Raw genomic sequence first — 26,263 nt, 5'->3', positions numbered from 1 at the left:
CACCTGGTGTGAAGAACTGACTTACTGGTAAAGACCCTGATTCTGGGAAAGATTGAAGGTGGGAGGAGAAGGGGATGACAGAGGATGGGATGGTTGGATGGCACCACCGACTCTATGGACATGAGTTTGGGCAAGCTTTGGGAATTGGTGATGGACAGGGAGGTGTGGTGTGCTGCAGTCCACGGGGCTGCAAAGAGTCGGACAGGACTGAATGACTGAACTGAACTGAACTGAACTGAATTTGAAGGAAAAACAAAGTACTATTGGTCAGGGTAAAAAGTATTGGTCAAATTTTGCAATCTTCTCAGTGCTAACAGAAAAATAAAATTTTCAAATGATTTGTAAATTTTGATGAGCTTCACCTTTTTCAAGAAAAATTCTCTAGAAAAACTAGATAAGGATCATCTACTGTTCATGTGTCTACAAGTTAGAATGAGAGAAAAGTAAAAGTACTAAACATATTTAAAGTTAATAGCTGGTATGCATGACTTGATTAGAGTTGCTTGAACTAAGTTGCATAAGTGTGTTTTTTTCTGTCATTCATGAGCTGATTTACCTAAAAAAAATTGATTATAAACTGGATAATGAACATCCTAAAGTTCCATGTGATTAATTTTTAAGGGGAACAAACTCATTAAAAAGATCAGAGCTTTTTTAACATCTTATAATTGAAAGAGAATTTGACTATTTCTCCTGAGGATCCTAAAGTGAAGCAAAAGGCAAAGGAGAAAGGGAAAGATATACCTAAATGAATGCAGGGTTTCAGAGAAGAGCAAGGAGAGAAAAGGAAGCCTTCTTTAGTGAAAAATGCAAAGAAATAGAAAAAAACAATAGAATGGGAGAGACTAGAGATCTCTTCAAGAAAACTGGAGGTACCAAGAGAACATTCCATGCAAAGATGGGCAGAATAAGGGACAGAAACAGTAATGATCTAACAGAAGCAGAAGAGATTAAGAAGAGGTGGCAAGAATACATAGAACTATATAAAAAAGGTCTTCATGACCAGGATACCCATGATGGTGTGGTCAGTCACCTAGAGCCAGACATCCTTGAGTGTGAAGTCAAGTGGGCCTTAAGAAGCATTATTATGAACATAGCTAGTGGGGGTGATGGAATTTCAGATGAACTATTTAAAATCCTAAACAATGATGCTGTTAAAAGTGCTGCATTCAATATGGCAGCAAATTTGGAAAACTCAGCAGTGACCACAAGACTGGAAAAGGTCAGTTTTCATTCCAACTCCAAGAAAGGCAATGCCAAAAATTGTTCAAACTACCATACAATTGCGCTCATTTCACAAGCTCGCGAGATAATGATCACAATTGTTCAAGCTAGGCTTCAGCAATAAGTGAACCAAGAACTTCCAGATGTACAAGCTGGGTTTAGAAAAGGTAGAGGAACCAAAGACCAAATTGCTAGCATTTATTGATCATGAAGAAAGCAAGGGAGTTCCAGAAAAACATCTACTTCTGCTTCATTGACTATGCTAAAGACTTTGACTTTATGAAAGTGAAGTGAAAGTTGCTCAGTTGTGTCTGACTCTTTGCGACCCCATGGACTATACAGATCACAACAAACTGTGGAAAATTCTAAAGAGATGGGAATACCAGGCCACCTTAACTGTCTCCTGAGAAAGTTATAGGCAAGTCAGGAAGTAACAATTAGAGCCACACATGGAAAAATGGACTGGTTCAGAATTGCGAAAAGAGTATATCAAGGCTGTGTACTATCACCCTGCTTATTTAATTTACATGCAGAGTACATCATGCAAAGTGCCAGGCTGGATGAATCTTAAACTGGAATTAAGATTTCCAGGAGAAATATCAACAACCTCAGATATGCAGATGATACCACCCTAATGGCAGAAATTGGAGAGGAACTAACGAGCCTCTTAATGAGGGTGAAAGTAAAGATTGAAAAAGCTGGCTTAAAACTGAACTTTCAAAAAACTAAGACCATGGCATCCAGTCTCATCGCTTCATGGCAAATAGAAGAGGAAAAAGTGGAAGCAGTGACAGATTTTATTTTCTTGGACTCCAAAATCAGTGTGGACAGTGACTGCAGCCATGAAATTAAAAGATGCTTGCTTCTTGGAAGGAAAGCTATGACAAACCTAGACAGCACGTTGATAAGTAGAGACATCACTTTGTTGACAGATGTCCATATAGTCAAAGCTATGATTTTTCCAGTAGTCGTTTACAGATGTGAGAGATGGACCATAAAAAGGGGGAATGCCAAATACTTGATGCTTTTAAACTGTCATGTTGGAGAAGACTCCTGAGAGTCCCTTGGACAGCAAGGAGATCAAATTAGTCCAATCTAGAGGAAATCAACACTGAATATTCACTGGAAGGAGTGCTGCTGAAGCTGAAGCTCCAATATTTTTGTCAGCTTATACGAAGAGTTGATTCATTGGAAAAGACCATGATGTTGGGAAAGATTGAGGGCAGGAGGAGAAGGGAGTGACAGAGGATGAGATGGTTGGATGGCGTTCTTTTCAATGGAAACGAGTTTGAGCAAACTTGGGGAGATAGTGAAGGACAGGGAAGCCTGGTGTGCTGCAGTCCATGGGGTCCCAAAGAATCAGACACAACTTAGCAACTGAACAACAACAGCAACCTGAAGTGCCAGAGTTTGAGTGAACACCACCAAAATGGTAAATTCTCGTAGAAGAGGAAAACACTTTCTCTTTATAGTCTTACAAAGTTCTCTCTTTAAGCCTTACCCATCTTACCAGTGTGGGAGAATGTTAAAGTGATTTATTGGTGTGCCAACAACAAGTTGATGTTTTAACTCATGGTGAAACATTATTCTGTGTCCCGATAACTATTTAACTGAAAGGTTGGATTTGATTTTTGGAGAGAAGAAGTTATATATGCAGCAAAATAAAAATGAGATGCAAATGGAATGATAACAAGTATGTGAAAAACCTTATAAGGGTTATTATATGATGATAGCAGATTTGAAAGCAGGTATAAGAGTTAGTGGGGTTCCCAGGTGGCTCAGTGGTAAAGAATCCACCTGCCAGTGAAGGAGACTTGGGTTCTATCCCTGTGTCAGGAAGATCCCCTGGAGAAGAAAATGGCAACCCACTCCAGTATTCTTGCTCAGGAAATCCCATGGACAGAGGAACCTGGAGATCTACAGTCCATAGAGTCACAGAGGGTTGGATTCAACTTAGTAAACATGCACAGACGTGAGAGTTAATAGTTGTGGTTCACTCCAAGTAAGACTGACAGGAATGGGGCTTGTTCACATTTTACCTGTCTCAGGTGAATCAGACTGACCCAGTGTGTTTTGGCCAGTCTAATTTATTGCCTTTCAGAAAGTTCTGCTAAACACTAAAGAAATTTATTCAAGATTTTAGCTAGTTCAGTTTAAATTTTATAACCAATGAACTATTTTCTACCCTATACCATTCTCCTCAAGGATTAGACTTGACATTTCAAGAAGTTTAAGATTTTTATGTCCTAATGTACATTGATAGAAAGTGCTTTTCGGTCTGACCCATCCTTATACCAAGACACCAGGGTCAGTGCTCAAATAAAGCCCAATGTTTCAATTACTGCAACAGTAGCACAGAGAACAGTTTAGCTAGGTACTCTGTGAACTGAAATGTCCAAATATATTGGAATTCTTAATTCCAAATATATCAAATCAAGAGTATCCTCTAGAGAAGAATGAACCGATAGCTTCTTCTCATCCAACATATTCTATGCCAAATATCCCATTGTTCAGAGGGGTTACAAAATTTTTGTTGTTTTTTTAATGGGAGTATGAAATCAGGATAATAATTTAGTTAGGCTTGTCACTTAATTTGGACAGAAGTAATATTGCAGAAGAAATTTTCCTCTTAAAAATATTACTAAATCAGAGGAATTTGGAGCAAAGGTAATCAAGTATGATAAGTATACAAAATGCACTAATTTTATGAAGAGAAAATGCTATGAAAAAATATATATTTGTAAATAATACTAAGCTCATATTTCTCTATCCCTCATGGATTACATGCCCTTCTGTAATTAATCTCTGTATGTGTCTATCAGAGAACATTGTAATTGTATTTTGTTCTTCAATATCATATAAACTCTTTGAACATATTTTGGCTCTTTTTGTCAGCCCAACATATGGCATAGTGTCTTGTAAATATGTAATACATGAATAGGAAAACAGTGAATCAAAGGCAGGATCATTTTGTAATGTCATGCCTGATCTCAGTTTCATCTTGTAGCTAACAGTTTGGGTTCCTTACTCAAACAGCTTGTAAATCTGGAGCATTCCTTACTAATTCTGTGACCCTGGGCAATTTACTGGTCCTCTGTATTAGTTTTTAATATTTACCGTCATGGCAACTGTAGTGCCTACAAGGTCTTCACAAAGATCACATAAATCCAAAAGTTTTCTTCCAAAGTTTTCAGATGGCTACCTGACTCATAGTAAGTGGTCATTGAAAATTAATTATTAATTCCCTGGTGGGTCAGAGGTTAAAGCGTCTGCCTGGAATGCAGGAGACCCAGGTTCGATCCCTGGGTTGGGAAGATCCCCTGGAGAAGGAAATGGCACCCCACTCCAGTATTCTTGCCTGGAGAATCCCATGGAGGGAGGAGCCTGGTAGGCTACAGTCCATGGGGTCGCAAAGAGTTGGACACGACCGATCAACTTCACTTTCACTTTCATGTACATTTTAAAATTAAAGATCACATCATTCTTCTTATAATTTATAGCTTTAGTCTTTTAAAATAACATGAAAGAATAAGAAAATGAATATTGAAGTTAAGACATTTGTCTTTGAATTCTAGATCTGACACTTAGCAGCCACAAGAATCCTGAGACTTGCTTCTCTAAGTATTTTGTAAAAAGAGATATTAAAATTTAATTTACATGATTGTTGTGAAAATTAAATGAAATAATATTTGCAAAGTGCCTAAAGCAGTGTAATAGCATAATATTAATATGTCACCTTCTATTTGACTAACTCAACAATTAGTTGAGTTACAAGGTTGCAGTAAAAAAATATTATGTACCAGTCACCCAAAAGAAGTTTTAGAAAAAGTAGATTTGAGGACCATGAGCAATGTAAAAAAAATTATTGAACAGAAACCTCAATTAAATAGAGTTGGGGGAGCTCCTATATCCTGTGAAGATAGCAGAGTAGAATAGGAAGAGGAAAGACTTAGCTTCTTTCCTGGCAACAGCTCAGTCAATAAAAAGCCAGGGACTCCATTTGCTGTAGTCCTCCCAGCTGCTTTTCCTCTCTATAAAAATATTCCCCTTCCTTCCCATGGGACTTATACATGGCTCACTATGGTTGCAGGCTTCCTCAGGTGGTGCTAGTGGTAAAGAACCCTCCTGCCAATGCAGGACACATAAAAGACTTGGGTTTGATCCCTGGGTCCAGAAGATCCCCTGGAGGAGGGCATGACAACCCACTCCAGTATTCTTGCCTGGAGAATCCCATGGACAGAAGAGCCTGGTGGACTGCAGTCCATGGGTATCAAACAGTCAGACATGACTGAAGCAACTTAGCACGTACTGTGGTGGCAGACTCCAAATAGAAATTCTCTGCTGGGCCTGAATAACTAACTCATCTTTGCTGGAGAAATATCTGGCAGTCTACTATCAGGTCAACAGTAATAATAACGTTGCATAGATGCACACAGTGTTGCTGAGAGAAATAATTATGACTTTGTTGCATGTCAAATATATTCTCTCCACTTGTTCAGATGATTTTGTCTTTCTGGAAAGTCTTTGAATGAAATAGAAAGTTCACTTTTGTGGCAATGTTGTGTTTAGAGCAGAGAGGCTGTCTGACGACTTTTCTTTATCTTCCTGTTTTCCTCAGTGAGAGATACATAACAGGAAGTCAATATAAAACTGTTCACCGATAATTGATTAATTTCTGATTTATTACCCTGAGTTGCTGAAGTGAGACACCGCCCAATGATATGCCCAACCTTATAATGTTTAAAGTTGAGTCTAGTTTTCCTATCATAAAATACTTTAAAAATTAATGTTTGAATCAATTTCCTAGATATAAATAGATTGCTTGCAAGCATGTTTTGGGAGTGCTTTATCACTCTGCAGTTTGGAAAGATGGAGGACAGAAAAGCTAGGTCTATAGAAAATAGAAACAGAGATCTGGTAATTTTCATTAATTTTATGATTCTAGATAATGGATATTTATCTCATTTTTCTTTGTAGGCATATTCCTGCTGTGCTGGAATGTGCTGCATACAATAGGTGATAGTTTAATTGAGTACTTTCCATCTTACAAATAAAGTCATCTTGATTCAGAATTGGGAATACATTTAACAGAAAAAATCATTCCGATTTAAGCACTATACCTCAGCAAGCAATTTGTGTGAAACCTGATTACTGAAAGTATTTATATCAACTTGATAATTCTTTATTACATTGCATTACCAATTTATACAGATTAAAATGCTAATGCCCTATGCTATTAAAGGATTATAATTAAATTTTTTAATTTTCCATATTAGTAAGAATGAAACATTTGTGAGAAATTCATCTTGCCTGTGTACTAAATAATGGAATAAGAGATTGCAAAATAAGAAGAGCTGAAGCAATTTGGGGACATAAGCTGTTCTGATCATTTTTGTTTTCTTTGAGATAGGTATAAAGTTTGCTTGCCTGAGAACTAATAAGATATCACTTCTATAAATATTGAAGTATGAAAATGGAAGCAGAAACCTGGACTAGCTCAAGCCACTCCAAGCCTAATTCTCTATCTTTACTTGGCTTTGAGTCTGTTACATTAGCCCTTGCTTGTGATAATAGTATCAAAATACTTTGTATATTTGTAAACATACTTGCAAATTGATGCATTTGAAAGTAGCGTAAATTGGTTCTAATTATCTTACTATTATTTGTAGTGATTTTAATGAGAGTTAAGTTTAGCTACAACACTAAATTTGTGTCATTTTTATATTGTCATGTTAAATTCCTGTAATATGAAATCAATACATATCCTACCAAGACGCATTTAGAGTTACAGCTTATTTAAGACTGAATTGAATATCTGTGTATGCACATAAAGCCAGAGATGCTTAAGGATTTAAACAAAACAAGAAGTAAGGTTTACAGATGCACAAGGAATGTATACAGCTGCTTGTTGTTCTGTAGCCTACTTAAAAATGCTATGCAAGAGGACTTCAAAAATAATTTTAGGCCCTGGTTCATCTTTACATTTTTATCTTACCCTGAAATGTACTGCTGTCTAAGCCTAGTGTTAGGTACATGCACTATGATGAGGTGTTTGAAAAAGAAGATAATTTAAATATAAATCTGATAGAGATGTCTTTATCACTCTAAATCTCTCTGAATTGACCAGAGTGTAATAAAAACACAGCAGTTACAAATGCCTAAGGGCACTACTAGTAGAAAGTAATGTGGAACTAGAACCGTTCCCCCACGACTTAGAGAACAATTTCAGCCATTCACAGTGAACACATAGCAGTGAACTTCATAACATCCAAGGACTGTCGTTATCTCCTAGTTAACCTGTACTTGGCGAGAAGTGAAGTGAGAGTCACTCATTCGTGTACAACTCTTTCCAAATCCATGGACTATGCAGTCCATGGAATTCTCCAGGTGAGAATACTGGAGTGGGTAGCCATTCCCTTCTCCAGGGGGTCTTCCCAACCTAGGGATAGAACCCAGGTCTCCCGCATTGCAGGCAAATTCTTTACCAGCTGAGCCACAAAGGAAGCCCAAGAATACTGAAGTGGGTAGCCTATCCCTTCTTCAGGGGATCTTCCCAACCCAGGAATCTAATCGGGGTCTCCTGCATTGCAGGTGGATTCTTTTCCAACTAAGCTATCAGGGAAGCACCTGGTGAGAGGTGCACGCATTAATGATGATTGTTGTATACTAGTGAGATTTAAAATTTTTCTCTTTTAAATCAAACTGTTTGAAAAACAGTTGATATGAGCAGCTCTTATCTATGGTAGGTCCAAGCAATTTGAAATAAATTATCTCTTATTCAGTTCAGTTCAGTCACTCAGTTGTGTCCTACTCTGTGACCCCATGAATCGCAGCACGCTAGGCCTCCCTGTCCATCACCAACTCCCGGAGTTCACTCAGACTCACGTCCATCGAGTCAGTGATGCCATCCAGCCATCTCATCCTCTGTCGTCCCCTTCTCCTCCTACTCCCAATCCCTCCCAGCATCAGAGTCTTTTCCAATGAGTCAACTCTTTGCATGAGGTGGCCAAAGTACTGAAGTTTCAGCTTCAGCATCATTCCTTCCAAAGAAATCCCAGGATTGATCTCCTTCAGAATGGACTGGTTGGATCTCCTTGTAGTCCAAGGGACTCTCAGGAGTCTTCTCCAATACCACAGTTCAAAAGCATCAATTCTTCGGTGCTCAGCTTTCTTCACAGTCCAACTCTCACATCCATACATGACCACTGGAAAAACCATAGCCTTGACTAGACGGACCTTTGTTGGCAAAATAATGTCTCTGCTTTTGAATATGCTATCTAGGTTGGTCATAACTTTTCTTCCAAGGAGTAAGCGTCTTTTAAGTTTTATGTCTGCAGTCACCATCTGCAGTGATTTTGGAGCCCAAGAAAATAAAGTCTGACACTGTTTCCACTGTTTCCCCATGAAGTGATGGGACCAGATGCCATGATCTTCATTTTCTGAATGTTGAGCTTTAAGCCAACTTTTTCACTCTCCTCTTTCACTTTCATCAAGAGGCTTTTTAGTTCCTCTTCACTTTCTGCTGTAAGGGTGGTGTCATCTGCATTTTTGAGGTTATTGATATTTCTCCCGGCAATCTTGATTCCAGCTTGTGCTTCTTCCAGCCCAGCATTTCTTATGATGTACTCTGCATAGAAGTTAAATAAGTAAGGTGACACTATACAGCCTTGACATATTTCTTTTCCTATTTGGAACCAGTCTGTTGTTCCATGTCCAGTTCTAACTGTTGCTTCCTGACCTGCATACAGATTTCTCAGGAGGCAGGTCAGGTGGTCTGGTATTCCCATCTCTTTCAGAATTTTCCACAGTTTATTGTGATCCACACAGTCAAAGGCTTTGGCATAGTCAATAAAGCAGAAATAGATGTTTTTCTGGAACTCTCTTGCTTTTTTGATGATCCAGCGGATGTTGGCAATTTGATCTCTGGTTCCTCTGCCTTTTCTAAAACCAGCTGAACATCTGGAAGTTCACAGTTCACGTATTGCTGAAGCCTGGCTTGGAGAATTTGGAGCATTACTTTACTAGTGTGTGAGATGAGTACAATTGTGCGGTAGTTTGAGCATTCTTTGGCATTGCCTTTCTTTGGGATTGGAATGAAAACTGACCTTTTCCAATCCTGTGGCCACTGCTGAGTTGGAATAATTCACATGGGAGCAATATAAACTGAATTTCTTTAGAAAAGTTTAATTATGAAATATTTCAAAAGTGCAAAAAACGTATAGCTGATGTCCACATGTTCATAACCCATATTTACCAGATGTTACCTGCTATCTGCTATGATGTGAATGTTTGTGTTGCCCCCAAATTCATATGTTGATGTCCTAAACCCCAAAGATGATAACATTAGAAGATGGGGCCTTTTAGTCATGAGAGGTGTGGAACCCTAATGAATGGGATTAATGTTCTTAAGACGTAGACTCTATAGAGTGTCTTTCCCTTTCTAACATGTAAGGATGCAGTGAAAATGTAGTGGCTCTGAACCAGGAAGTGCCTCTGCCAGTACACAACCACGTTGGAGGTTTGACTTTGGACTTCCAGCCTCCCCAGCTGTGAGACATAAGTTTCTATTTCTTATAAGCTATATGGTTGTGGCATTTTGTAACAGCAAACCAAATGAACTAAGACAATATTCATTTACAAAAAAAAAACCACAAAAAACAAAAAAACACAGATGCATTTAAATCATCTCTCCTGTATTTCTCTCTTTCTTCAAATTTTCCCACCAGAGATTATCTTTATTTTGTGGCTACTGTGACTCACACTCAAACATGCCTTTATTATTTTAAAACACAGTTGTAGGGGACTGCCCTGGTGGTCCAGTGGCTAAGACTCTGAGCTCCCAGTGGAGGGGACCCAGGTTTAATCCCAGGTCGGGGAACTAGATCCCACATGCCACAACTAAGACATGGTGCAGCCAAATAAATTTTAAAAAACACAATTGTAAAAGTGGAAATGATAAAAGGAATTGTTTTAGACATTTTCCCATTTTATATTAATAGTATACTATACATACTTTCTTTTGTAATCTGCTAATTTAACTGAACTTTATTTTTGAGATTTATCTGTTTCAGTGCTTGTAGACTAGTTCATTCATTTTGATATGTATAGTATTCTGTTGTATGCAAAACACACTTGATCTCTCTAGTTTCTTTCTTTTTTTTAGTTTCTTACTGAAGGACATTATTAATGATTTCCATTTTATAAAATGCTGTTGTGGTACATGTGTTCTGTGCACACATATAAGTAGTACTCTAGTATATTTATCTTAAGTTAGATTGCTGGATCAAAAGGTTTACAGTTGGAAATTTTAATAAATACTGCCAACTGCCCTCCAGAGTGATTTTCCATACCATACTCTCATTCGCAGTGTAAAAAAATTCCTGCTGCTTCACATCCTAAACAATACTTTTAAAATTTTTGTCAGTGTTATGAGTATGAAATAATTGTTTTATACTTCATGAAAACTAGTGCCCTTAAGGTTTTTAAAAATTTGTTAAATTAAAATGATATCAATATATAATTGAAGAGAGTCAAACAATATGTCCAGTTCTGTCCCAGGATATAGAAAGCAGGAAGAAGCAATAATCTCACCACTTCAAGGAAAAAGATCCAGATTAACTTTAATATTACAACTTAAAAAAATTCATTGAATTCATGGCAAACAACTAGCCCAAGATATAAAGAGAGATAGTACCTGTAGAGAGAGGGGAGATATGCGCACTCACTCACCTGGCTGGACATTCAAATTTTAACCAAAAATTATGAGACATATAAGAAGGTAGGAAAAACACAGAAAGGACAAAGTAATTAGGTCAATCTCATACATGACACAGGTGTTGGAACTCACTGACAAAGAATTTTACATAACTATGATTAATATATTTAAAATGCTAATGGAAAACATGCAAGGTTAAATGGATAATTTCAGTGTGGAGACAAAATTATAAAATAAAAGCTAACTGAAATGCAAGAAATGATAAACAGTAATAGAAGAATAAAAGAGTCATTGGTAAGTTTCGCACAGGGAAAGGATCAGTGAACTTGAAGATAGAGCAATAGAAATGATCCAAGCTGAAGCACGAAGAGAAAAAACAAGAGAGAGAAAGAAACAGAACCAGAAATTTCAAACGCTGTGGGATGATATTAAATATTCTAAAACAAGTATAATTGGGATCCCAGAATCCCAGAAGAAAGAAAATGTGCAGAAGTATTTGAAGAAGTAACAAGCAAAAATTTTAGAATTTAATGACAGACACTAAATCACAGATCCAGAAATTCAGAGACCATCACAGTGTCATTTTTCACTACTCCAGTTTAGTGTTGTCCTAAATGGCAACCCACTCCAGTGTTCTTGCCTGGAGAATCCTATGGACAAAGGAGTCTGGCAGGCTATAGTCTATGGAGTCACAAAGAGTCGGACACAACTGAGCGACTTCACTTTCACTTTCATATATCTAGCCAATGCAATAAGCTGGAAAAAAAGAAAACAAATTAAAAACATAGAGATTAGAAAAGAAAAAATAAAACTGTTTTCAGTAACATGATTGTTTGGCAAATATAAAAGAATCTACAAAAACCTCCCAGATTTAATAAATCAACTATCCAGTTTACTAATGGAGCTTATCTAGGTTGCAGGGTGCAAAGTGAACACACAAAAATCAATGGTGTTTCTATACATTAAGTAAACAGTTATGATATGCAATTATAAAAACTGTATTGTGTTTGGTAGCACCAACCAATTTAACAGGTGGTATAACTTGGAAGGTGAAATGTTGTATCTATAAGGTGAAAACTATGAAATATTAGCAAAATATAGTAATTACAATAATTAAAAACATATAAATGGAAAAATATTCATACCCATGGATTAGAAGACTCATTATTGTTAAGATGTCAATTCTCCCTAACTTGATTGCTGAATCCAACTAAATCCCAGTCAAAATCCCAGAAGACTTTTCATAGGTATTGATAAGCTGATTCTGAAATTTATCCTTTCTCCAAACATATGATGATTTTCAGATAAATTTTAAAATGTGAGAACTAAGCTCTAAAAAAGTCTCTGAAACCTCAGTGTGTTTGGTTGAGGTTTGTCCATTAGTGGCTTCACCTCTGGATGACAGCTCAGTGCCTCTGCATTTTGTTGGGGACCTAAATGCTGGTATTTGTTGGGTTTTTCTCTGGGATGTTCAATTTCTCTTGTAAAAAAAATAAAATTCTCTTCCTGATTTAGTATTTGGTGATAAAGGCCATGCTGGGCTGTCAGAATTCTATTCCGCTGGAAAATGAGATTGGTTGGGGTGTAAAATTTTATTTAATCTCTTATTTTTATTCCATTGCCTCACTGCCATTTTCAACTGACTATTTTCTCTAAACTTGTTGTTTCTATAGTTTAATTATTCCAGGACAGTCTTCTGGTTTGCTCATAGGAAAATACACATGGTTGTAGGAAAGCAGAGGAGAACTTGGTTTTATCTCCATTTTATGCCTTTCATTTGTCCCTGTGCTTTTTTCCCATCTTTCATATCCTTCAGAAATAAATGGTGCTTCTACCCTGAGCCTTATAATGGTTTTACTTGGTGAATTACTATGTTCTGTAAAGGCATCTCTATACTAGTATTCCGACTTAAACTCTCTTTATTCAAGTTAATAACCATGGCTTTGTCCAATTTCTATCTTGCAATTATTTATATACATCTCATTGATTATTAATTTCTTTTCTGTTGATACTTCAGGGTGTCATTTTAGTAAAATTTCATAGGACAGCAGACGTAAATGAATATTTTAACTCAAGGCATTTAATTTTATATCTGAGGTTGATGTGATTTTCTTATGATTATTTGTTTTTCTCTTGTGAACTGTCAGCTTCTGCCCACTTGTTACTAAGTTGTGTGAGTGTGTGCCTATGTGTATGTATTATCGTTTGTAGATAGTCTTTACTTCTTGGGAGATACAAATAATTGGAACAAGAAAGAAAGTTGGGTCAACAATATAGACAAACATGAGGTCCCTTTCACTAAGAAAATAAAAATATCAATTTACTAACCACAACACTTTTTAATCATACAAAGAGGGAATTCCCTGGTATGCAGTGGTTAGGACTTGGTGTTTTCATTGCTATGAGCCCAGGTTCAATTCCTGGTCTGAGAACTAAGATCCTGTAAGCCACTCAGTATTTTAAAAAAATTTAAAAAATGTATAAATCTTCTACTATGTATTATACACTTCTCAAGTGGAAATTGAAAAACTTTTTTTTTTCCCTCAAAATACAAGGTTTAATTTCTGTACTCCCTTAGGTGCACTCAGCCTCATCTGCCCATCTGACCTCAGTTTTTTGACTGCTTCTGACTTGAGCATCACTATATACATATTTGATTGGGATTGCATTGACTCTATAGACCAGTTTGTAGGAATTTGCTTCTTTTTAAAACTGTATTTTTCATAAATTGAATATTTGCCCTTATAACCACTTTTAAGTGTACAGTTTAGTGGCATTAAATACATTCACATTTTCATGCAAGCATTCCTATCATCCATCTCCAGAACGCTTCATCTTCCCAATGGAAACTTTATATCTATTAAATACTAATTCTTCATTTCCCCTTATCCCCTGCCCCTGGCAGTCATAATTCAATTTCCTGTCTCTATGAATATGATTATATATATTTTGTATAAGTGAAATCCTACAGTACTAGCCCCTTTGTGACTGGCTTATTCCACTTAGGATAATGTCTTCAAGGTTAATATATTTGTGGCATAGATTATGTCAGAATTTCCTTCAAGGCTGAATAATATTGAGTTGTCTGTATTAATGTATACCATATTTTGTTTTTTCATTCATCTGTCAGTGGCTGCTTGGGTTACTTTCTCCTTTTAGCTATTGTGAATAATGTTGCTATGAATTTGAGTACAGAAATGTCTGAGGTTTTGCTTTCAATTGTTTTGGAAGTAGAATTGCTAGATCATATGGTAATTCTATTTTTAATTTTTTGGAAAACTACCATACTATTTTCCATAGCAGATTCACCAGTTTACATTCCCACTAGCAGTGCCCAGGGGTTCCAATATCTCCACATCCTATCTAACACTTGTTATTTTCTTTGTTTTTTATAATAGCCATCCTAAATATGAAGTGTTATCTCATTGTGGTTTATTAATGGCATATTCCTAATGATTAGCAATGTGGGGCACCTTTCCATGTGCTTTGTAACTATTTGTATATCTTCTTTGGAGAAACATCTGTTCAAGTCTTTTGCCCATTTTTAAATTGAGTCATGGGGTATTTTTGTTTGTTTGTTTTTGCTTTTGTTGAGTTGTAGTACTTTACTCTGGAAAATAACCTCTTATCACATATATGATTTTTAAGTCTTTATTCTCATTTTTTGAGTTAGCTTTGCATTCCCTTGATAGTGTCTTTTGATGTATAAAAGGTTTAAGGTTCGATGTAGTCCAATTTATCTATTTTTCTTTTTGTTGCTTATGATTTTCATGTTATAGCCAGTGAATCATTGTCAAATCTAATGTTTTCCCCCTATCTTTGTAATGCTTTTCCTCTATGTTTGCTTATAAGGGTTTTATAGTTTGGGGTCTTACAGTTAGGTCTCTGATCCATTTTGAGTTAATTTTTGCCTATGATGCAAAGTTAGAGTTCACTGTCATTCTTCTGCATGAGAATATCATTCCCTAATATCACTTGTTAAAACTTTCATCAATTTTTGAAAATTTGTTCAAATATTGTTCAAGCATATGTTCAAATATTGCTTCTGTTACATACCTTCTTGCCTATTTTTCTTTTAGAACATTTAACAATGTATACTACATCTCTTACTCTTATGATTTTCATTCCCGTTTTCTCTCCATGATTTAATCTGATATTTTACACTGACTTAGAGTCTAGTTCCTAATTATCTGTGCTGGGTCCAATCTAACAAACCCAGCTATTAAACTCTTAATTTTTCTTACTGTATCTTTTAGTTTCTATGCCTTAAGAAAATGAACATTATGGCCTGACTGATGGATATCAGTTAAGTTTCACCAATCCGTGGTACTTAAACAAAAGATTAAAGAAAGAGGAGAGTGAGGACAGGTTATTTTTCACCTTGGTCACCTCCTTCCACCCCTGAAGGTTATTTGCTGTCCTGCAGGATCAGGTTCTACCAGGGAGCTCTGTAACATGGATTTTTCTAACTTCAAAACTGTTACCCCTTCCTTTCTTCAGCCTTAAAGGAGATGATGCGCCTTGCTAGTGCCAGTTCCTAAACAGTGCTCTAACTCTAGTGCTTTCCTGATATTCTACACTTAGCTTTGCAAACAGCGCTCTCATTCAACACTTCTCAAATCATTCAGTTGGGTGCATCATCTGTTTCTTGCTGGGACATTGACTACAGTGGATTTTACATATAGAATGTCTTGGTTTATCAATGTTTTGTTGACAGGTTTCTGGATTTTGTCATACTTCAAAGGTCATTTTCATACATATATTGTCTGAATAAAGTATCCCATGGTTTGCTTTCACAGTTTCAATTTTTATATCCTAATCTATGGTAAATTTTTGGTGTTTTATTATAATACTAAAAATGAGATGACTCATTTTTTCTTACAATTTTTGTGACTATTCTTACTTGTTTATGTTTGACATTTAAAATCTGCTTATTAAATTAAAATATGTTTCTGGTATTTCTATTAAACAAGTATAAAATTTATAGATTATGGATAAATAAATCTTTTAGGGTCCAATTAGTCATGAGTGTGGATACCACTGTTCTTTCTATTTATTCAAGTCTTCATTTGTATTTTCACTGGTTTCAGAGTTTTCTTTGCAAAGATTGTTTACAATTCTTGTTATTCTAGCTGTTTTACCAAAGTTGTTATTGTAAACGTTGTCTTCTTTCATTATAACTTGTTGTAGGTTTTTGTTTGTGCATCCAGTACTCTTGCCTGGAAAATTCCATGGACTGAGGAGCATGGTAGGCTACAGTCCGTGGGGTCGCAAAGAGTCGGACACGACTGAGCGACTTCACTTTCACTTATAAAGCCTAGTGATTCTTGGTGTGACTATTTTAGTTTTGAACCCAGCCACTTTACTGAGTTATCTTCATGGACATAATGGTTATATATTTTCTGTGTTTTTCTTTAACCAGTCTTGGATAATAGAAATATAGAAGATGTACTCAGCTTTTGTGTGTTGTACAAAGGTTTCCAGCAGGAGGTAGGTGTTTCTTAGCTGAGTCCCCAGGTTCAAGTGGGAGTTTCATAGCTGTGAGTAAAGGTGAGAGGAATATATGAGGATGTTTATAGATTTAGGGAGGAACACACAATAACAGAAGAGACAAAGCATATCATTGACTTGAGGGCACTGTTCAGTTTCACGGAGCAATGGGCTATGAAGTAAAGAGATGTGGACATGAGGAGGATAAGAAGAGATGAGTTCATTTAGGACCTTCCAAACATGGAGGCAAGGATTTATGCTGAGAACAAGAAACTGAAGGGTTTTTAACACAAATGGAACTAGGAAGACACTGCCAATGTAGGGAATGGCTGGTTGTTTTTGGCTTAAGATGGCTGGTACAAGTGTGTTTCAATAAAATTGGAGGTAAATTTTATGATATGAATAAAGAGGAATGTGTGAGTCAAAGTCATATTAATGAGATAAAGTCTCCAAGAGTTAATGACTGACTGGCAGGGAATGGAAAGGAAAGAGAAAGTTAAATGACTCTCACTGGAGCAGTGATTGGAGAGGAAAGGATTGTGAGAGAAAGGGGACGAGTGTGATTCTGGTGAGGCTGCATCTGAGGAGCCTGTGGAACATTTACATATTCATTTACTAAATATATCTATGGGCTGCACGTGCATGCTCTGTCACGTCCGACTCTTTGCGACCCTGTGGACTGTAGCCTGCCAGGCTCCTCTATCCATGAGTTGGTCCAGGCAAGAATCCTGCTGCTCCCTGCTCTGCTGTAACAACTAATAGAGAATGAGATATATGAAAATGTAATTTTATATCCAAACAGTCTGTGTCTAAAAAGAAAGAAAAGCGGCTATCGTGGCTGAATTACACCCCCCACCAAATTCATATGTTGAAGTCCCCATCCCCAGTACCTCAGGATGTAAGGATATATGAAGATCTTTTGAAATGGGATTAAGTTAAAATGAGGCTATTGGGGTAGATCTAATTGAGCATATCTAGGGTCCTTGTGATGAAAGTGAAAGAGGAGAGTGAAAAAAGTTGGCTTAAAGCTCAACATTCAGAAAATGAAGATCATGGCATCCGGTCCCATCATGCGAAATAGATGGGGAAACAATGGAAACAGTGTCAGACTTTATTTCTGGGGACTCCAAAATCACTGCAGATGGTGACTGCAGCCATGAAATTAAAAGACGCTTACTCTTTGGAAGAAAAGTTATGACCAACCTAGACAGCATATTCAAAAGCAGAGACATTACTTTGCTGATTAAGGTCCATCTAGTCAAGGCTATGGTTTTTCCAGTAGTCATGTATGGATGTGAGAGTTGGACTGTGAAGAAGGCTGAGCACCGAAGAATTGATGCTTTTGAAGTGTGGTGTTGGAGAAGACTCATGAGAGTCCCTTGGACTGCAAAGAGATCCAACCAGTCCATTCTGAAGGAGATCAACCCTGGGATTTCTTTGGAAGGAATGATGCTGAAGCTGAAACTCCAGTACTTTGGCCACCTCATGCGAAGAGTTGACTCATTGGAAAGTATTCTGATGCTGGGAGGGATTGGGGGCAGGAGGAGAAGGGGACGACCGAGGATGAGATGGCTGGATGGCATCACAGACTCGATGGACGCAAGTCTGAGTGAACTCCGGGAGTTGGTGATGGACAGGGAGGCCTGGCGTGCTGCGAATCATGGGGTCACAAAGAGTTGGACACGACTGAGCTATGGAACTGAACTGAACTGAGGGTCTTTGTAACAAGAGGAAGAGTCATCAGGAATGCTCATGAGCAGAGGGTCAGTATGTGGTGAGGCAATGAAAGGGCAGCCATCTGGAAGCCAAGGAGAGAGGCCTCAGAATCCAACCCTGCTGGCACACTGAGCTTGAAGTCCAACCTCCTGTATGTGGGAGAAAGTAAATTTCTGTTATTTATGCCCTTCCATCTGTGTTATTTTGTTATGGTAGCCCTAGCAAAGAAATAGTAACTGATGCTTACAACATATATTCACCTGCACACAAAACAAATAAATGACAGAGGTCAAGAACCAGATAAAGAAGATGAATATGGATTGTTTTCTCTAATTTTATTTTTAACTATATATATATTTAAAATGTGCAACATGATGATTAACATACATACACGTTTTGGAATGATTTTTAAAATCAAGACAATTAGCACATCCATCACCTCACATACTTAACTTCTGTGTGTGTGTATGGGGGGGTGGTGGTAATAATACTTAAAATCTATTCTCAGGGACTTTCAAGAATGCTATATTTGAAATAATGCAATACTATTAACTATAGTGATTTATTTTTCTTAAATATTTTCAGAGTAACTCAGTATTTAAATTTAATATTCTTTCAGCAAAAATTATAATTTAGTAATAGAACTTAGAAATGTTTAAATCACTTCTTTTATTATCTTTGCCATTTTCTTTGGTGACAAATAAAGTTCCTATTATTGTTTAAAATCTCAGAATAATTCAATCCAAGGATAAAGTATGTAAGTAAAATGCTTCTTATTCTGTGACATGATTATTAGATGTTATGCTTCAGTATGTTGATCTTTCATTTATAAGATAATTTTTGAAGCATTACTCTTAGTGTATTATACAGAAGTGATGTTTCCAGAAAGGTAAATAAAATAACTTGCTGTAGTTTTATTTTTTTAGTAAATGCTAATTCTTCAGCCTTTAACAAATTATTAGTGGGAAATAAACTCATACTTTAGTGTTTCTGGAAATCAGTTTGTGATCTCAATATGAAAACAATAGCTGTGAAAATAAAATGCATCTTTTGTGAGCCTAATTTTCTCAGATTCTTTGGATTGAGGAAGCTAAATCAGTAGTAGTCAGCCAAGTAGTCAAAAAGGGTAGTTTTTGTCAGTTCAGTTCAGTCACTCAGTCGTGTCCGACTCTTTGCGACCCCATGAATCGCAGTACGCCAGGCCTCCCTGTCCATCACCAACTCCCGGAGTTCACTCAGACTCACGTCCATCGAGTCCGTGATGCCATCCAGCCATCTCATCCTCTGTTGTTCCCTTCTCCTCCTGCCCCCAATCCCTCCCAGCATCAGAGTCTTTTCCAATGAGTCAACTCTTTGCATGAGGTGGCCAAATTACTGGAGTTTCAGCTTCAGCATCATTCCTTCCAAAGAAATCCCAGGGCTGATCTCTTTCAGAATGGACTGGTTGGATCTCCTTGCAGTCCAAGGGACTCTCAAGAGTCTTCTCCAACACCACAGTCCAAAAGCATCAATTCTTCGGTGCTCAGCCTTCTTCACAGTCCAACTCTCACATCCATCCATACATGACCACAGGAAAAACCATAGCCTTGACTAGATGGACCTTAGCCGGCAAAGTAATGTCTCTGCTTTTGAATATACTAAGTTGGTCATAACTTTTCTTCCAAGGAGTAAGCATCTTTTAATTTCATGGCTGGAGTCACCATCTGCAGTGGTTTTGGAGCCCAGAAAAAATAAAGTCTGACACTGTTTCCATTGTTTCCCCATCTATTTCCCATGAAGTGATGGGACCGGATGCCATGATCTTCATTTTCTGAATGTTGAGCTTTAAGCCAACTTTTTCACTCTCCACTTTCACTTTCATCAAGAGGCTTTGTAGCTCCTCTTCCCTTCCGGCCATAAGGGTGGTGTCATCTGCATATCTGAGGTTATTGATATTTCTCCTGGCAATCTTGATTCCAGCTTGTGTTTCTTCCACTCCAGCGTTTCTCATGATGTACTCTGCATAGAAGTTAAATAAGCAGGGTGACAATATACAGCCTTGACGTACTCCTTTTCCTATTTGGAACCAGTCTGTTGTTCCATGTCCAGTTCTAACTGTTGTTTCCTGACCTGCATACAGATTTCTCAAGAGGCAGGTCAGGTGGTCTGGTTCCCATCTCTTTCAGAATTTTCCACAGTTTATTGTGATCCACACAGTCAAAGGCTTTGGCATAGTCAATAAAGCAGAAATAGATGTTTTTCTGGAACTCTCTTGCTTTTTTGATGATCCAGCGGATGTTGGCAATTTGATCTCTGGTTCCTCTGCCTTTTCTAAAACCAGCTAGAACATCAGGGAGTTCACGGTTCACGTATTGCTGAAGCCTGGCTTGGAGAATTTTGAGCATTACTTTACTAGCATGTGAGATGAGTGCAATTGTGCGGTAGTTCAATTCTTTTGAATTGAATGCGGAGCATTCTTTTGCATTGCCTTTAGTCAGCCAAGTAGTCAAAAAGGGTAGTTTTTGTAGGCCACTTAAATTCAAGATACTTTATTTCCAATCATTGCCTCTCTGCTGGAGTTTACACAAGTTTTTCAACAGTGTCCACCTTTAAATGTTTCCAGATACCAAGATTTAAGCTATGTTTTTTGCCACTTATGAATTTACTTTTTTAAGAAGTATCACTTAAATTATGTTTTAAAAGCATATGATTTCCCCTTTATAGTGCTTGAAAAATATGTAATTGAGATTACAGAGACGAACAGGTCTCTGTGACCCTGGGCCTCTGATTCAGGTAATTTATTAATTTGGAAGCCAAATCAGACTGGCTTTAACAATAGAATTTGCCAGTGCCCATGTTGAAAAGTCCAGAGTATTGGCAGACTACAGGCACAGATTAATCAAGCTTCCATTCCATTTTTCCAGAACTCTTTTGGCAATCCTTTCTTGGCTTGTTTGACCATATTCTCTCAGAGTCTCAGAAGAGTTATAGATTCTTGACATTACTACATGAATTGTGGCTATATAGGACTCACCCCCAGAGCCTGGAGTGGTGATAATTCCTAGTAGTAGCCCAAAGAAAGAAGATATTTAAAGAGCCCCTCTATCCTTATATAAAATCATGCACCCACTTTTTTTTTGAAAAAAATCTAGAAATTTATTTTATACATTTTAATTTAGTTTTTAATTGGAATATAATTGCTTTACAATGTTGTGTTTGTTACTGCTGTACAACATGTTTCAGCTATATGTATTCATATACCCCCTTCTTCCTGCTCCCCTCATCCCACTCCTCTAGGAGAGAGCCCAGTTAAGCTCCCTGTGCTATTCAGCAGCTTCCCACTAGCTATGTATTTTACACACTGTACTGTATATACATCAATGCTACTTTCTCAATTCGTCCCACCATCTCCTTTCCCCACTGTGTCCACACGTCCATTCTGTATGTCGATATTCCTGCCCTGCAAATAAGGTCATCAGTACTATTTTTCTAGATTCCATATATATGAATTAAAATATGATATTTGTAAGATCCTTTTAAAGTAAAAATTAGAAGAATTTATTTTCAGTGAGTCACTAGTCCATGAATTTGGACTCATCGACAGTAAAAAATCTGCCTGCAATGCAGGAGACCCAGGTTCGATCCCTAGGTTGGGAAGATCCTCTGAAGAAGGAAATGGCAACCTACTCTATAGTATTCCTGCCTGGAAAATTCCATGGACAGAAGAGCCTAGCAGGCTACGGCCCATGAGGTCGCAAAGAGTCAGACATGACTGAGAGAGAGACTTCACAATTTTGCTTTTAGATTCATACAAGTACATTAGATATCTGCCTACAATAACCAACCAAATCTATGATGTATTTTTATTTCTTGACAGCACTACTACTATTCTTATTTTGAAAAGGGTAGGAGACTATCTAAATGAACCTAGGTTTTCTAAGAAGAAGCTGCTGGTTGATTTAATGTAGAGATGAGGAATTAAAAATCAGTGCTTACAAGGCTCCTTTAGGGAAATACTTTTTATTAGGTGTTAATCTAGCTGATTAGGCAGCAATCAGCCTTCTTTGTATTCTAAATAAAGCAGTTAAGAAGACAATATTGTTTCATTTACTCTGATTAGGATTCTCAATTAGGGCGTGAAAGATATTTAAGATAAATGATGATAGGTGTAGAAAGAAGTTGGGCACATGATTTAGAGCTGATGTTCCACCTAAGAGCTAAAAGAGACATCATGTATATTCATATCTTAATCTTTATTGTGTGCATGCGTGCTAAGTCGCTTCAGTCATATCTGACTCCTTGTGACCCTATGGACCTTAGCCATCCAGATTCCTCTGTCCATGGGATTCTCCCGGCAAGAATACAGGAGTGAGTTCCATGCCCTCCTCCAGGGGATCTTCCCCTACCCAGGGATCAAACTTTCATCTCCTGCACTGGTAGGCAGTTTCTTTACCACTAGCGCCACCAGGAAAGTCCAATATTTATTACATGAAAACAATATTGTCTCTGTGGCACAGAGTTTCATAAAAATACTCATTGAAAATCATTTCCTGAATATCTATTATGTGTATGGAACTTAAAGCTACAAAATTAAGAAAGATATCCCTTACAATCAAAGATCATATGGTTTGATGGAGGAGATAAATACATACATGAATATAAGTCTAAGTACTGAAAAGGAATATAAATAAAACTCTGGTAGAAGAAGGAAGAAAGAACAGTGTGAATACTCTAGGGGTGTATGAAAAGTCTTCCCAAAGGAAGTGATTTTTCAACTGGTGATTGAAAGATGAGAGCAATAGTGATAAGCAATGGTGAGATAGGACTCTGTTTACCCCAGGAAGTAGAAAGAGTGATGCTATAAAGGAGGAATATATGTAAATGTACATCACATGGTGGGAAATGATGATATAAATGTATATTACGACCACATTTACAATGAAAGATGCTGACTCGCATGTTAAAAAAATTAAACTCCATTTTATTGTTCATGGGGAGATCATGGAAGAATGTATAATGATAGAGTTAAGGATTAGTAAAATAGTGATTATACAGAATAAGAATTCTTAAAGTTGCCTGAAGTATTATCCATGGAGAAATTTCAAAGGAAAGTAGGAAGAAGATGGAGGAAAAGCAATCATCAAATGATTGTAACAGTCCAAGTGAAAACCATTTCTATAATATCACTTGGGTGAATAACATCAGTCAGCATTGAGGGGTCTTTAGAAAGAAATTTTATGATGTGAAGAATAAGGTAAATGTTAAAGTCAAGCATAACTGTGGCTGAGACTTGTGATTACCTTTCAGTATTAATTCTCTCCTTTGTATTTAGTAACATCACCCAGAATTTTAGCTGAGCACAAGGCCATTCAGCTAAAAGATTGTATTTTAGGGATTTTATAGCTGAATGTGGCTGTGGGATTAAACTTGAACCTGAGGCATAAATGCAATTTATAGAAATTCTCATTAAAAGAGAAATGTTTCCTTCTCCCATTTCCTTTTTCCAGGTGCTGAGACATGGATGGGATTGTTACAGCACCACTAACCATCACGTGCCCTGATGTGGAAGCTATGTGCTGCAGAGGATGCCCCTGCTGAGGAACAGCCAGAAAGCAGGAGCCTGAGTCACTGCTGATTTCTGGGTAGCTCAAGAACGCTTGCTTGTGGACACTTTTCACCTGTCACGGAAACAAAGGTAATAGTATCAATCTGTCATTCACATTTTAGTTTTTTGTGTATATACACCTATGCTTATTCCTGATTAATGCAGTGACATGAGATTTCATATGTGAGAAACTCTATAGCAGTCAGTGGACTAGTTACATTTTAATAACACTCCCCATATTTCAATGGCTCAGAGCAACAAAAGCTTTTTTTCTCACTATGTCACATGACCATGCCTAACTTTAAAAGACTGTAGAAGTGTCATCCTCTTGTAGGCTGAAAAGAGTAAAGAAACAGAAATATTGGTAAATGTCATTAATAGTTACTGCAGAAATTTTTGAAAATGATGACATTTATCAGAAAGAGAAAGCAAGAAAGAAAATGAGTGTCATGATGGATATCTTGTCTGTGGAATTCAGGTTTCTCTGTATGCAATATAAAACTTAAAATCTAAACCTGGGATTTGAATAACACTAGATGTAAGGCTGAAATTCATCCATATACCTATAGAATTTAAGTCAGTGGGGGACAGTGAAACCACTGTGGGCCAAGAGAAGATACCTTGAATTGCTATATTTAAGTGTGCAAACTGAGGAAAAGGACCTAGTGAGAGACTGTGAAGACTGCTCAGAGATGTAGCCAGAAAGCCAGGGCAGAGTAGGGTCACAGAACCCAAAGAAGGATTTTGCAGAGAATCCATGTCAAATTTTTTAAAAAAGTGATTTGAAGTATTTGAGTAAATGAGTTTCAGAGCAGTGGTACCTGGGGAGGAAGCTTGCAATGAGTTATGATGCAATGGGGTGCGATAGAACAATTGATTTGAAAGTAGCAGTGAGGTATTTAGAGAATGACGGGAAGAAATTGATTAACTAGGACATAAAGGAGCTCCATAAGCCTTAAAAATGTCTAGGTAGATGTTAATTTTAGGAATTAACATTTTATTGAACCACCATCTAAATTTTATAAGCACCCACTGGAAACCAATATTGAATATTGATCCAGCCACTCATCTTGTATTTATACTGTTATCTGTGAGAATTCTTTCTTGACATAAACAACTGGTTCAAAAAGGACTTTCTACTATGGAGAACAGTATGGAAATTCCTTAAAAAACTGGAAATAGAACTGCCATTAGTTCAGTTCGCTCAGTTGTGTCTGACTCTTTGTGACCCCATGGATTGCAGCACGCCAGGTCTCCCTGTCCATCACCAACTCCTGGAGTTTACTCAAACTCATGTCCATCGAGTCGGTGATGCCATGCAGCCATCTCATCCTCTGTCATCCCCTTCTCCTCCTGCCCCTAATCCCTCCCAGCATCAGAGTCTTTTCCAATGAGTCAACTCTTTGCATGAGGTGGCCAAAGTACTGGAGTTTCAGCTTTAGCATCATTCCTTCCAATGAACACCCAGGACTGATCTCCTTTAGAATGGACTGGTTGGATCTCCTTGCAGTCCAAGGGACTTTCAAGAGTCTTCTCCAACACCACAGTTCAAAAGCATCAATTCTTTGGTGCTCAGCTTTCTTCACAGTCCAACTCTCACATCCATACATGACTACTGGAAAAACCATAGCCTTGACTAGACAGACCTTTGTTGGCAAAGTAATGTCTCTGCTTTTCAATATGCTATCTAGGTTGGTCATAACTTTCCTTCCAAGGAGTAAGTGTCTTTTAATTTCATGGCTGCAGTCACCATCTGCAGTGATTTTGGAGCCCCCCCAAATAAAGTCTGATACTGTTTCCACTGTTTCCCCATCTATTTCCCATGAAGTGATGGGACCAGATGCCATGATCTTCATTTTCTGAATGTTGAGCTTTAAGCCAACTTTTTCACTCTCCTCTTTTAGTCACAGATAATTATCTAGAAGCATAAGATTGAATTAGATTGGGGGTTGTTTTATGCCACGAGTTAAATTGTGACCTTAAAACAACTTAACAGTACATTGGTAGGAAAGCAGTTTATTCTGGGATTGAAGGAGGAAAAATATGGTGTGTTTCCAAGTTTCTCTTTGGCTTTCTGCATTGCCATCTTAAAGTTACTTATTTGGTCTGTTTTAAATTAATTCATATTAAGTGTCATGATAACACATATACCTAAGAATAAATTTGCTCCCTAATTGATTTTTCAGTAAAGTCTCCAGTTTACAATTAAGATGCACTACAGTATCAATGGGAAGAAAGCATTACCAAAATACCATGTCCAGAGCTAATTTGAACCACTGTTAAGTGGCAGATAAATCAAATGAATTGTAATGCTTCATAAGACAGAAGAATATTCGGCCTCACTGAGAAGATACAGAATATATTTTGATGAGCTTTGGTATTTGAAGTAGTATGATGAATAAAGGGGGTGGAAATGGGTGAATATTAAAAAAAAAAATACCAATAGGATAAGATATGGAACTGGGGGCAGAAGTTTTGAATTCTCACCAGAAGAAATTTGAAAAGTTCATTATGGGAAAATATAAATAACAAAC

The sequence above is a fragment of the Capricornis sumatraensis genome, chromosome 3 (genome assembly GCF_032405125.1).
Source record: "Capricornis sumatraensis isolate serow.1 chromosome 3, serow.2, whole genome shotgun sequence".
Classification (NCBI taxonomy): Eukaryota; Metazoa; Chordata; class Mammalia; order Artiodactyla; family Bovidae; genus Capricornis; species Capricornis sumatraensis.
The sequence above is the reverse complement of the archived record's forward strand: the minus strand, read 5'-3'. Positions refer to the sequence as shown.